This window comes from Macaca mulatta, chromosome 8 (assembly GCF_049350105.2).
Source record: "Macaca mulatta isolate MMU2019108-1 chromosome 8, T2T-MMU8v2.0, whole genome shotgun sequence".
Classification (NCBI taxonomy): Eukaryota; Metazoa; Chordata; class Mammalia; order Primates; family Cercopithecidae; genus Macaca; species Macaca mulatta.
This window is the reverse complement of record NC_133413.1, coordinates 31470820-31485160: the sequence shown is the minus strand read 5'-3', so window position 1 is coordinate 31485160 and position 14341 is coordinate 31470820. Positions and strand designations below refer to the sequence as shown.

General features: G+C 45.0%; 1 long non-coding RNA gene across 1 annotated transcript; it reads left to right on the top strand.

Annotated features, from left to right (window-relative positions):
- Positions 1-437: 437 nt before the first annotated feature.
- LOC144330766 (uncharacterized) lies at positions 438-13726 on the top strand. The gene is made up of 3 exons (XR_013397230.1): positions 438-1734; positions 3895-3987; positions 12769-13726. It is a non-coding gene; the product is annotated as an uncharacterized LOC144330766 (long non-coding RNA).
- Positions 13727-14341: the final 615 nt, after the last annotated feature.

Below are 14341 nucleotides of genomic sequence, written 5' to 3'. Positions count from 1 at the left end.
GATGTGATCTCAGCTCATTGCAAGCTCTGCCTCCCTGGTTCACGCCATTCTCCTACCTCAGCCTCCCGAGTAGCTGCGACTACAGGCGCCCGCCACCACGCCTGGCTAATTTTTTTGTATTTTTAGTAGAGATGGAGTTTCACCATGTTAGCCAGGATGGTCTCGATCTCTTGACCTCATGATTTGCCCACCTTGGCCTCTTGAAGTGCTGGGATTATAGGTGTGAACCACCACACCCAGCCTAAAAATTTTTCTTTCAAACAAAGCCTAGTCCTCTCCCCAGCACTTATTTTTTATTGTTGTTATTATTATTATTATTAACAGCTCTGGTGACCACAGATTCCATGCCAGGAGTCGTTTTGCTCAAGAAGTACTTTCCTGGTCCGTGTTAGGTTTTTCATAACAGTCGATGATGAAAAGTCTTGACAGCTGCTGTTTGCATTGTAGGTGGGGACAGGTGAGTTGACATGGAGTTGTTTGTGCTTCTTTTGTGCAAACATTGAATAACAGTTACCTTCAGTTGAACTTTACCGGGTCAAGTAATTCCACTTTAATAAAACCTAACTCAGGCTTTCCATTAAAACAGAGGTGAAGAACTAGGGGCACCTTGAGCTAAGGAGGAGAGAGGCCTAAAGTTGGTTTTACTGGCACCCAAGAAACCATCATTCTTCCTTTCTTGAGCTCAAAGCACTTGTTTTTGCCCACTAATTAATTACTAGGAGGTGATTTGAACCCGTGGTCATGCCTATTAGGTATAAGGCTTCTGACACAAGGCAGATTCAGTAATCACTGCCTGGCATTTCCAGTTGAAAAGGGCCCATCCCAAAATTAGTTATAGGATACCTCTCAAGGCGTCCGTGAGAGATCCAGGCAGCATCTCCGAGGAGAGCGTTCAATCTAACCTTAGGGCAGGGGAAGGGCCTTATTTTGTGATATTGTGCTTTGTCCCCGTGACGAGTCATCTCTTTCTCTCTGCTAATTTATTTCTGCTCTAGGTGAAATCCTCCAGTATGTGGCCCTTCCGGGAGGACCTTCCTGTTTGGCACGCACAGCCAATGAGCTGTGAAGCACTAGCAGAGCTCAAAATAGAAAGTCTGCAAGCACACTGCTCCCCAGGGCCTAGTCTGTGCCTGCTTGCTCAGATGCAGGAGAGTGGGGCTAGGAGGGCCGGCTCCTCCGAGAAGGCCAGGCACCTCTCAGGGGTGGGCCTCGGCGCAGAAGGAATATGATTGCTAAGTCACCACCCTCATAGTTCTAGAAATCATTTCAGATCTCTGCCAAATGCAACATTATCACTGAGCCCTGGATTCCCGCCCCAATCTAATATCAAGAAAAAGTTGATTGCTTTCTAAGATTAAACAAGCTAAACACCCAAATTTTAGGATTTCTGAGGGTATGAAAGGTACTTGGCTATTATCACCATCAGAGAGAGCTATTAAGAGGAAAGAAGGGGAAGAGCTTTGAACAAACAAACAAAAGCCTTTCTCCTGCTCTGCTAATCCACCTTGAGATATGACTCATGTTGGGTTGCCTTGGTAACCATGACATCAGAAGAGGGACTGTGTGTGTACGTGTGTGTTGGCAGGGAATCCTTTCACACGTCCATCCTGTGCCTCACCCTGTGAGTGCCGTGAGCTGACCCCGCCTGCACAGACATCGCCCTTTTGCACCTGGAATCATTTTGCCGTTGCAGGATCTCGCCACGGGCTGCTTGTCATTGATCATTTTCTTGGGGTGAGCAGTTTTGATGGACAGGGTGTCTGTCAGTGGCTCATGGGCACCGAGAGTATGATCAGAGGCTCTGCTAGCCTCCTTCTCCGTCCCCTCTCCAGCTTTCCTGATGGGGGGTCTGTGGTTTGTCCTCATCAAACGAAGACTGCTGCAGCCCCAGGGTGGTTTTAGTTTTGGGGAAGTCTGGTCTGTCCTCCCAGGCTGTGAGTCTGGCCCTGTATAATGACAACCAGGTGGGCACATTGAATCAGAATTAGAAAAAGCATCACCAGCTGGGGAAGGGGGTGTAGACTGTGTGGGTCCCTAGCCTGCCTTTTTTATCTCCAAGTCCAAAGAGAAACTCCTCTAATCCCTGGTTTGCTCTGGAATGCCAGCTGCAGAGAAACAGCCACAACAGTCACTTGTAAAGAGAGGCCCTTTCTTTGAAGCGGAATTTGCAGCCATGGCTAAACATTCAGGTGAAATCACATTACAGCAAATCCTTTCAGGCCGAAGTGCCTCAGCAGAGCTATTCTATCTCCTGGGAAGACTTTGGGATTCAGCGAATGCTCTGCGATGAATGATCCTGCGCAGTGATCATTTTATGTGGTTCTAGTCCAGTAACTGTTACCCATACTGTGAAAAGCTCTGTAAAATGAGATCTGTCTGAGAATAACTTGTATCCAAGAAGTGGTGTTATTAAAGGGCAATATGGGGACCGGGCACGGTGGCTTATGCCTGTAATCTCAGCACTTTGGGAGGCTGAGGCAGGCAGATCATAAGGTCAGGAGATCGAGACCATCCTGGCTAACACTCTGAAACCCCACCTCTACTAAAAATACAAAAAATTATCCGGGCGTGGTGGCAGGCACCAGTAGTCCCAGCTACTCGGGAGGCTGAGGCAGGAAAATGGCGTGAACCCAAGAGGTGGAGCTTGCAGTGAGTAGAGATTGTGCCACTGTACTCCAGCCTGGGCGACACAGCAAGACTCCATCTCAAAAAAAAAAAAATAAAAGAAGCAACATTGAGCAGTTAAAAAATTGACCAGTTACAGGTAATGTGACTTTAGGCAAGTATCTTTAATTCTATGACCTCAGTATATTTTTAATAAGTTTATTTATTTTTAATGATGAGGCTAGTAGCACTTTTCAGGGTCTTGGTGAGAATTCAGGGAGACAGTGTGGGAAAGTGCTTCGTGATCTGGGATGGGACATTCCAACAGAGGCTATTACCATTGCTTCAGATGAGATTTGAATCCCAGCCAACACAAGTACATCAAAATGCTGGATGTTGACATTGTCTTGTCATGAGAATTGTAATGTCTTCCATTATTCCATGAATACTATCAAAAGAAAATTTTGAATTTTTTTCTAGCTTCATTGAGGTATGATTGACAAACAAAAATTGTATGTGTCTAACATATACAGTGTAATGATTATATATATGTGTGTATATATGTATGTATAGTGGAATTCTTACCATAATCAAGTTAATTAATATTAATCTCACAGTTACCCTTAAATTTTTTCTTTGCAGTGAGAACACTTAAGATCTACTCTCTTAGCAAATTTCAAGCATACAATGCACTATTATTAACTATAGTCACCATACTATACATTAGATCTCCAGAACGTATTCATCTTATAACTGAAAGTTTGTACCTGTTGATCTCCTTATTTCCCCCACTTAAAATTTGTAATTTCATTTTGTTTATTTAGTTCTTTTGAGACGGACTCTCGCTCTGTTGCCCAGGTTGGAGTGCAGTGGCGTGATCTCAGCTCACTGCAACCTCTGCCTCCCCGGTTCAAGCAATTTCCCTGACTCGGCCTCCCAAGTAGCTGGGACTACGAGCATGTACCACCATGCCTGGCTAATTTTTGTATTTTTTTAGTAGAGATGGGTTTTCACCATATTGGTCAGGCTGGCCTCGAACTCCGCACCTCAGGTGATCCACCTGCCTCGGCCTCTCAAAGTGCTGGGATTACAGGTGTGAGCCACCATGCCTGACCCGAAATGTGGAATTTTCAATAGAATCTCACACATTATACTTAAGGTATGTGCTTTCTAGATCCCGTGCTGTCATGCAACCAGGAGCATGAAGTCATAAGTGGGGCGGGGGAGGGGAGGGGGAGGGAGAAGGAGGGAGGCACTCCCTGACACTTCTTGCAACCTGTTGTTACCAAGGCAGCAGAGTAGAACAACGAAGTGCAAGGACCTGGAAATCAGACACACCTGGGTTCCTGGTGAGCTTCACTGCTTCCTGGTCTCTGATATCAGGCAAGTCACTTAACTTCTTTAATCTTCAGTTTCGTCTTTTGTAAATGAACCATAATAATGACTCATCAGTTTCTTGTCACATTTAAATAAGCCAATGTATGTAAATGCTTAATCCACTGACTGGAACACAGTAAGTGCTCAAAAATGTTGGTTATTAATAATTCCCATAATCAATTGATGTTTCCTTATCATTGAATGTTTCTTTTAAATATGGAACTTAGAAAAAATCACTCAATTCTGAGTTCATTTGCTGAAGGTTGAAAATATTAAAAGACACCCATATCTGTCACCATTTCCACTGATGACTTCAAAGTTGCACACATGTCATAATGCAAAAGCACCTGGCACAGTACCCGACATGGCACATGGTGAGTGTTCTGGAAACTTACAAGAATGGGATGAGGACATATAAGCATCTGCAATGCCAGGCTCAGGAATTTGGAATGACTTTGATAACCAACATCGTGCCATCAATGGTTTCTGAGCCATAGAGGTGCAAGATCATATCCAGGCTTTAGGAAGACTACTCTGAGAAAAGAATGCAGAATGAGTTGAGGGGGAAGATGTCTGGATGCTCGGAGATTATGGCTCTGCTGCCAGAGATAAGATTATGGCAGTATAAGAACAGAGAGAATGGGATACACTGAGAAGCGTGGCAAGTGTAGGACCTACAGGAAGAACTTGGAGCTGGGGGTCAGGGTAGAGAAAGGAGTGATGGTGAATGGAAGGTTTGTAGGTCAGGCAGGGTGGAGATGTGAAGTCAAGGAAGGATTGTCAGGGTGGGGAGGCCCTCATTCATCTGCACTGTTGGGTTTGAGGAGGGGCTGGTGAAGGGGCATGAATGTAGAAACATAGTTTAGAGCAAAGAAGAGAGGGTGGGGCTTGAGCTAAAGTAAAGGGGCCTTCTGCCTAAAGATTACTGCTGAGACCATGGGATTCTCTGCCCATATCCAGGCTAGGAGGGAGGAGTAACCTCAGGGGAAGAGTGGTCAGAGAGGCCACTGTCTGTGAAAAGGGGAGAGTGGAGTATCACAGACATCAATGTGATAGAGCATTAAGACTTGTTCAACCAGACTTGTTGCAAGAGTCAAGGGAGGCTCCAGAGTCAAGGAGGCTGGATTTGTAATGAGGATACCCCTCAGAACCCTAAGCCATCCCCTTTAAAGAAATGGAAGGAATGAAATCATGTCCTTTGCAGCAACATGGGTGCAGCTAGAGGCCATAATCCTAAGCAAATTAACACAGGAATAGAAAACCAAACACCGTATGTTCTCACTTACAAGTGGGAGTTACGCATTGAGCATACATGGACATAACTGTGGAAACAATAGACGGGACTACCAGAAGGAGAAGGGAAAGGAAAGTGGGTTACAAAACTACCTCACGGGTACTGTGCTCACTGCCAGGGTGACAGGATCCATACTCCAAACTGCAGCATCACACAATATTCCAACGTAACAAATCTGCACATCTACGCACTGAATCTAAAATAAAAGTTGAAATGTAAAAACAAAACAAACCAACAAAAAACAGCAATTGACGGGATCGCAAAAATATAAGAAAACACAAGATAGAGGGGGTAGCGAATGCAGTAGCAGAGTTTTACACATGTGAAATGCTTAGGATATGCACGAATATGATAATAAATATGGTACTTTTTTTTTAATGCAAGAATGTGCAGTTAAGTAATCAGGGAGGGGGCTGAGTCCAGAAGTGAGTCAGCTGCCCAGATAAGACCAAGCATACCTTGGCTATAGATACCAACTGCTTTAGTTTCGAGCCTTGCCGAGAATAATACCCTCCCTTCTGGAAGCTGTGCGTAAAGGCTAATGTTTCAGGAGAGGAGCGGGAATCGGGAGGCTTGGTGGGAACCAGCTGTGCGACCTGGGGCAGGTTTTCTTTTCCTTTCAGGTCCTTATCTCTAAAATGAAGTGAGTGATCCAGGTTATCTCCAGGGTGTCTCAATACACTCACTTCTTCTCCTTGTGGTAGGAACAAAATATAGTTAATTTTGATAAAAAAGTTATCAAAGACAAAACCCCATCAAGTCTCTCAATTGTTTTCCTCTCTGGTTTCCTACCCAAGTCTAAGTCAATATCCTCTCCTGCTTCAGTGTACGATCTTGGCTAGGACATCACGATACTTTGCTTTCAAATCTAGAAGACAGAGGAGAAGGGAAAAGAGAAAAGATAATATGTCACTTTTCTTGCCTGCCAGTGATTATATCTGGAGGGAAGGTGAGGCGCAGAGGATAAATCTTATTGGATCCTCATCTCACAATAATTCTGTGGAACTTATAGAGCAGGGATGATTTTTCATATTTTGTGGTCAATAGAACTGAAACCAGAGAGGTTCAGTAGCCTCCCAAAATTCATGCAGATAACTAATTAAACATTTACCAGATACCTCCTATGCTTGACTTCAGGGAAACAAAGATGGATAAGGCACTAGCTGTGTGATATGAAACAAATGACTTAACCTCTCTGGCTTTAGTGCTATCCCCTATAAAAAGAGGGGACTCCATTCTGTGATTTGCTAGGTCCTTACGTTTCACACATTATGGTTTGGTCTCTGCATCCTTCTGTTCTATCACAGGAAAAGGCTGAAGCCTTTGCCTGGGCTCTAACTGGGTCTAGGTTATGTGAACCTCTAGATGCAGACATCTGGGGCAAGAGGTGAGGCGCTGGTTGCCTTCCAGGCAGATGTAGTTAAGAGAGTTGGCTGCAGACAATGATTTTGCTCTGTGTCTCCAAGATCGTGGGCCGGTGGGAGCCCAAAGAGAGGCTATTAGGATTCACATCAGATTGTTAGTTGGGAGGTTATTATTTTTAAGCCAGCACCACTTTAAGCACTGCCTTGCTTGCTTGCTGTCTGGGACATTCTTTAGCACCTTTTCAGCTTGCAGCTCCCATGAGCAATACAGGTCACTCTTCAGTCAGTTCCCCTGATCTGTCCTTGCTATTTCAATCCCTATACTTGTGGAGGATCAGTAGCAGAGGAGAAACCAGACTAAAAAAAGATAAAATGATCAATGTCAATGTGAACATACCTATTTGTATGCAGGTTCATAAACACACTTCGCTGCGAGCCCACGAGAATGTTCCGCATAACCACCTGCCAGGGTTGTGGTGGGGTGAGGAGCAGGGCTGACTCTCTGGCTCTCACTTTCTTTTCTTTTTGATATGGTTTGCATCTGTGTCCCCACCAAATCTCATATCGAACTGTAATTGCCAGTGTTGGAGGTGGTGCCTGGTGGGAGGTGATTAGATCATGGGGGCGGAGTTAACAATGGGTTAGCACCATCCCATTGTTCTCGTGATGGTGAGTGACTGAGTTATTGTGAGATCTGGTCCTTTAAAAGTGTGTGGTACCTCCCCATTCTCTCTCTTCCTCCTGCTCCAACCATGTGAAGTGCTGGCTCTTCACTGTAAGTTTCCGCCATCACTGTAAGTTTCCTGAGGCCTCCCCAGAAGCAGATGCTGCCATGCTTCTTGTACAGCCTGCAGAATCAGGAGCCAATTAAACCTCGTTTCTTTATAAATTACTCAGTCTCAGGTATTTCTTTATAGCAATATGAAAATGGACTAATACAGTTTTATTTTATTTTATTTTATTTTATTTTATTTGGAGACAGGATCTTGCTGTCACCCAGACTGGAGTACAGTGGTGTGACCATAGCTCAATGCAGCTGGGCCCAAGGGATCCTCCTGCCTCAGCCTCCTGAGTAGCTGAGACTACAGGTTCATGCCACCACACCCATTTTTTTGTTGTTGTTTTGGAGACAGGATATTGCTGTGTTGCCCAGGCTGGTCTTGAACTCCTGCCTTAGCCTCCCAAAGTGTTGGGATTACAAGTGTGAGCCACCACCCCTGGCCAGACTCTCACTTTCTAGGTGGCATTGTGGGTGAAGTCTTAAACTCTGCGCTTTGGTTTCCTTGCTGTAGAGTAGAGATAATAATAGTACCTACCTGAAAGAGTTGTTTTGAGGACACAGTGTCCTTATTCATGTGAGGTGCTTAGAGCAGTGCCTGGCACACAGTAAAAACTTAAACTATGAACTGCTCATCAGTTCTCATTATCTATAGGCAGTTAGTTCACAGGCTCACACAATGTCTCTTCACAGCCTCTTTGAGGATCCATAATTCTAATCATAATTCAGCCTTTCTTCTTAGAGCAGCTTCAGATCCTGACATTAATTTCCTCAGACATTTAAGGAATCACAAGGTAATGGGTTGTTATTATCTCATTTTTTTTTTCAAAGTGAAAGCAAGTTTATTAAGAAAGTAAAGGAACAAAAGAATGGCTACTCCATAGACAGAGAAGCCTGTTATCTCATTTTATCAATGAAAAGATTTGAATAAAAAATTAAGTATCGGTTTGTACTCAGTCTCCTTGGGCATCCACAACAGAGATGGTAGAAGTATCTATAATCTTGCCTGGCCTGGCTTATCTTACTGTCAGCCCTGCCAGCTCTAAGGGTGCCCAGTAAGTTTCTGATCATGCTGGAAGGATCCTGTCCTACCCCTGGAAACACGGCTGGCCTTTTCAGCCAAAGCACCATCCCCAGAGACTTCAGTCCTGGAGTCCTCATGACACCCACATCCTGAGGGACACTTACCATTAATCCCCAAGTTGAAAGTTTGCTAGGTTACAGCCGACCCTCAGGAGGCCAAGAGCAAAGGAAGGGAACATGTCCTTCCTCTCTGTAGCCACAGAGGGTCCCTGCATATCCAACCAGCCAAAGTGGTGCTGTCCTTGGAAGGCTGGAGTGGAAGTGGCGAGAGGGGTTTGTTAGGACTCGTATTATTTTTTTCTTCAATCTAAATAAATGTTTATTATAAGGAAATAAGTTTAGATTATTGAGGTAAACAAAACTAAACCAAATATAACCTATATGTCCTATAATATAAAATATTCACCTATAACTTTATTTATTTCTCATAAATATCCGAAGGAGTAGAGTACCAATGGAAGTATGCTATACAAATAGATTTCAGCATTTGGTAAAGTAGAAATTTTTAGTGGCATAAAAGCTGGAAGAACCGATGGACTGCCTTTAGAGGAAATAAGGTCCCAGTTTCTGGGGAGGCTTCACAAGATGCAGGGTAACCGTTTCACATGGAAAGGGGTTCCATTTTAACGGCCATCCAAGAATTAAAATAAGAATTTTGCAGTAATGAAATAGGTTCCTTCCAAAATAGCACTGAACACTCTCTCTGTGGTGTGTTCAATCAAAATAGCTGTCATAATTTTTTTTTTAATGGCCCAAACACCTGGTTCATGATAAAATTCCTCGGGAATCTTTAAGAGGAAGGAAAGGTCTGTGTTAGCTGGGAGTGAATCCTGTGTGAGCAGATCACATCAAAAGGTCATGCTCAAGTATGTTGTATGTTCCAAGTACAGCTCTGGATGCTCTGGGAAATAAAGTGTCATAAGACAGGGATCCCCAACCCCTGGGCTGGGGACCAGGACCAAGCCACAGAGCAGGAGGTGAACGTCAGGCAAGCCAGGAAAGCTTCATCTGTGTTTTCGGCTCCTCCCCATCACTCGCATTACTGCTAGAGCTTTGCCTCCTGTCAGATCAGCAGCGGCATTAGATTCTCATAGAAGCACGAACCCTATCGTGAATTGTGCATGCGAGGGATCTAGGTTGCACATTTCTTATGAGAATCTAAGGCCTGATGATCTGTCACTGTCTCCCGTCACCCCCAGATGCCCCAGATGGGTCCAGCTAGTTTCAGGAAAACAAGCTCAGGGTTCTGATTGATTCTACATTATGGTGAGTTGCATAATTATTTCATTATATATTACAATGTAATAATAATAGAAATAAAATGCACAATAAATGCAGTGGGCTTGAATCACCCAGAAACCACCCCCCCCCACCCCCCACCAGTCCATAGAAAAATTGTCTTCCATGAAACTGGTCCCTGGGGCCAAAAAGGTTGGGGACCACTGGTATAAGACACAACCAGCACCCCAAAGGAGCTTATAACTATTTGGGATATAGAGAGGTCAAACCCATTCTCCTTGTTTCTAATGTGGTAATACTGAAAAATTACTTGCCCAGGTCGCAGGGAGTTAGAGGAAGAGCTGGGAGGAGAATCTGGAATTGGACATGAGGAGACAGGAACGGGAGAGTCCTAGGGAGCACAGGGGGTGCCGGGAGTGAAAGCTGACACTGGTGGCTCTGGTTCATAGAGATGCCCTCTGGATCATTTAAGGTCAGGAGTTCAAAACCAGTCTGGCCAACATGGCAAAACCCCGTCTCTAGTAAAAATACAAAAATTAGCCTGGCTTGGTGGTGGGCGCCTGTAGTCCCAGCTATTAGGGAGACTGAGGCAGGGGAATCGCTTGAACCCGGGAGGCAAAGGTTGCAGTGAGCCAAGACTGTGCCACTGCATTCCACTCCAGCCTGGGCAACAGAGTAAGACTCTTTCTTAAAAAAAAAAAAAAAAAAAAAAGGTCTTCTGCACCCTCTACTACTCCTACTCCTGCTTCTAGCTCTAACTTTGAGTGGAAAACATCTCACTTTCACTGTCTTTCCTGCCAGCACCAAGACCTTGGCTCTTTTGGGCAGTGGCAGACATGGGATCTCTCTCTCTCCTCCCACACTCCACACTCCCACCCTCCCTTCCAGAAAGCTGAGGCCCCAAGGAGGGAGGGCCTCTGCCTGCAGCCTGGCTGGTACCCCAGTCCTTGCCTTTTCTGTGCTGGAACTGCACAAGGCCATTTCATGTCCCATTTAGCAAGTGTGGAGAGCTCTTTGATTTGGTAGGTGATAGCACAAGTCATCCTGCCTCCGATGGTGGGTGAAATACCATCTGATTCAGAGCTTATTTCGTGACTTCCTCCAGAACCGACTGCCTCATTTGTGTCTCCAAAAATAAAAATAGCAAGGGTTAGATCCTATGCCTCTCCTATTCCCTGGGGATGCTGTGATTGAGTGATGACTCTACCAGCAAAGTATCGAGGCTGTCGGTCTGTTCCCTTTTGATCAGAACCTAGAAAAAGCACGTGGAGCAAGTGATGTTATCCTCTGAACTTCACTGCAGTCCTCCCCAGGGGTTAAGGGCTCAGGACCCTGTTTGGCCCAGCACTTTCAGCTTGTTCATTTCATGTTGAGCTTTGCTTTCTACAAATCAGTGTGTGGACAAGATCAGTCTTTTAGCAAAGGAGTAGTTAAGGCAGTGCTATGGGGGAAGTATCGGGTGGGACTACAGTGCCTGGATTTCACCGTCAAAGATCCCTTCCATTGGCTGCTTCTCACTAAGATCCTTTCAAAAGGTTCTTTAAAAAGAATACAAAGCCTTGTAAAGAGCCACACAAATGTAAACTAAGGTGTGGCAAGGTTACGTTACTCTAGGTCAGAGGTATGGGTGTCAGGAGGCTCAGGGAACCATTAGATCCTAGAGACATTAGATCTGAGACAAGAAGCTTCCAGAGTCTAGGAACTCAGTGGACAACAGCAAAGACACCAACCCCAGGACAAGGCAGTGCCTGTAACCCTGCTGTTATTGCCTATTTGCTCCAGGACACCATCCCCCCTCACCGAGGCTTAGTATTGGGGTTAGAATGGGTGCTCATGATAGAGTATGTATTAAAAATCAGTTCCCGTCCAGGCTGAGAGGCTCACACCTGTCATCCCAGCACTTTGGGAGGCCGAGGTGGGCGGATCATTTGAGGTCAGGAATTTGAGATCAGCCTGGCCAACCTGGTGTCTACACTAAAAACACACAAAAATTAGCTGGGTGTGGTGGTGCATGCCTGTAATCCCGGCTACTCAGGAGGCTGAGGCAGGAGAATCACTTGAACTTGGGAGGCAGAGGCTGTAGTGAGCCAAGATCGTGCCACTGCGCTCCAACCTGGACGACAGAGCAAGACTCTGTCTCAAAAAATAAAAAAAAGTTCCCTTCTCTTCCATTAAAAAAAACTCATCTCATCTATGTGTCCAACTATAGACCCCAGATCACATTTGAAGATAAAATATCAGGGATCACCCAGGCCCCTGACAATGTGGAAAGGAACCAGATTACATACAGGGGCAGTGTGAGTCTCCTTCTTAAGCTCCCCTCCCACCCCCAGAGCAGCAGCCACTTGCCTTTGGAAGAAGTGGATCATGGCTGGCACTCCACACTTGGACCCCTCTCTGAAAGCACAGCTTGGCTTCCATCATTCTTATGATCCCTTCTAATCACAAATAGCAGCCTTCCAGAGCAATAAGCTCAGCCCCTTCCATTGTTCCCACAGCCACAGACATAGGCATGCCTGTGCCCTCCCGTTGATTCTTGCCACGGACAATCCTAGGGACAAAAATGTAGTGTTTCATGGCGACTTTGAGATGACATGCACCTAGAGGTAAGTCTACAGACAGGGCCAGCATTAGGTACAAATTGCAGTGAGACTTGTCTATGGCACCCTCCATTGGCACCTTTCTGCCTTTTACATCTTTCCTGTCCCTTCTCTCCTGCACTTAGTGCTTTGATACACATAGGCCAGGGATGGTAAATACATTCCATTTTCAGTGCCAACTGTGATTAATCAGTAGGGATCACTGTATTGAGAAAGAAAAAACAGTGGTATGTGAATTCTGGAATCAATCGCTAATGTCTGCCATGGAGACATTATTTGCATCTTCTCATTCATCTGTGAGCCTTAAAAGGCAAGACTGTGTGTTATTCAACTTCAGATGTCTAATTATTAGTGCCCAATTATGTATTATATTTGAACAGTATCTGTAGCAACTGTGGAATCTTTTATGTCTAACTTGCTTGTTTTCAGCTCTGCCCGAATTTCAGCTGTCACAGAATGAGTGACGTAGTAAAATGGAAATGCATCATCTCAGTTTCCCCATGGCCTGAATGTCCATACAAAATGAGAGCCAGTAGAGAAGAAGAGAGGACGTGAGGCGTTTTTAATAACTGAGGAAAAGTGGAAGGAAAAGTAAGGATGAAGGTGAAGATGAAGGAATACGTCGGAGATGCTAGCACTGGCATCCCCAACCACACAGTACCATGTCCTGCTAAAGAACTCTATAGAATATACATGTAAGTGCTATGCTGCAGCAGACTTAAACTTGCAAGAGCTGCTTGTTAAATTTTCAGGAATTTTGTGAGTCAATTGACATCATGTTTGTAGATTGAAATTAGCTGTGATGACAGTATTTATACCATAGGAATTGGCACAGACTAAAACATTTATAGTACCACATTGCATTTATGCCCCCAAACTCTGGGTGTAGACAGGAGTGAAATCATTAGTATCAGTCAATAGCATCCAAAATAGGCTAAGCTGTCTTCAGTTTTGAGTCTTGGTGGGAAAGTAGGACTGGCAACCTCGCTACTCTTCATGCCCAGTGGGGATCAGGGGTTGCTGTTCTTTTCAGTGTTCTGGGATTTGATTGGCCCTCTGATATGATTTGGATGTTTTGTCCCCTCCAAATCTTACATTGAAATGTGACACCCAATGTTGGAGATGGGCTTACTGGGAAGTCATGGAGGTGGACCCCTCATGAATGGCTTGGTGCCCTGTCCTCATCATAATGAATGAGTTCTCACTCTATGAGTTCACTAGTGAGCTGTTGTTTAAAAAAGCCTGGCACCTCCCCCGTCTCTCTCTTGCTCCTACTCCTGGTCTTGCTATGTGACTGCTGACTCCCCCTCTGCTGTGATTGGAAGTGTCCTGAGGACCTCCCCAGAAGCAGATACTGACACTGTGCTCCCTGTACATCCTGCAGACCTGTGAGCCAAATAAACCACTTTTCTGTATAATTACCCAGTCTGAGGTATTCCTTTATAGCAACACAAACAGAGTAACACACCCTCTTATCAGAGGCTCACCTTGACATCAGAGTGGAAGAGTGGTGGCCTGTCAAACATGGATGGTGGGAAGGGCAGCTGCACAGAGGGGGCTCTCGGTGATTACACGATACTGTAAATTAGGTATCACGTTGCATTCCTGCAATGGCAATTTGAAGGGAAAATGACACAAGAACTCCTAGGTCATGTCATTGACTAAGGAATGCTTTTTCACTCCATTAAAATGAGCCCTGAAGGACAAGCCCAAGCCTACACAGGCAGGGTCCTGTAACCTGAGGTCACTGGGAAGAAAGGAGTTTCTCACTGGAGCTCAGAGAATTTCTCAATGTAACTCTTTCCTTCTCTGACTAACAAGGGTGTAGATAGCAGTCTTCTTGGGGAATCCATCTGAGAAAAAGAAGCTTCAGCATTGCAAGATTTCAGCTACTGTCTCTCCTTGGACAGGATTCCACCTTTCCCATGGCTGGAGCCCTTGACACATGTCACTGTACACTGCTGTTCTCGCTGGGGTAAGGAGGAGCGGGGAGTGCTGGTGG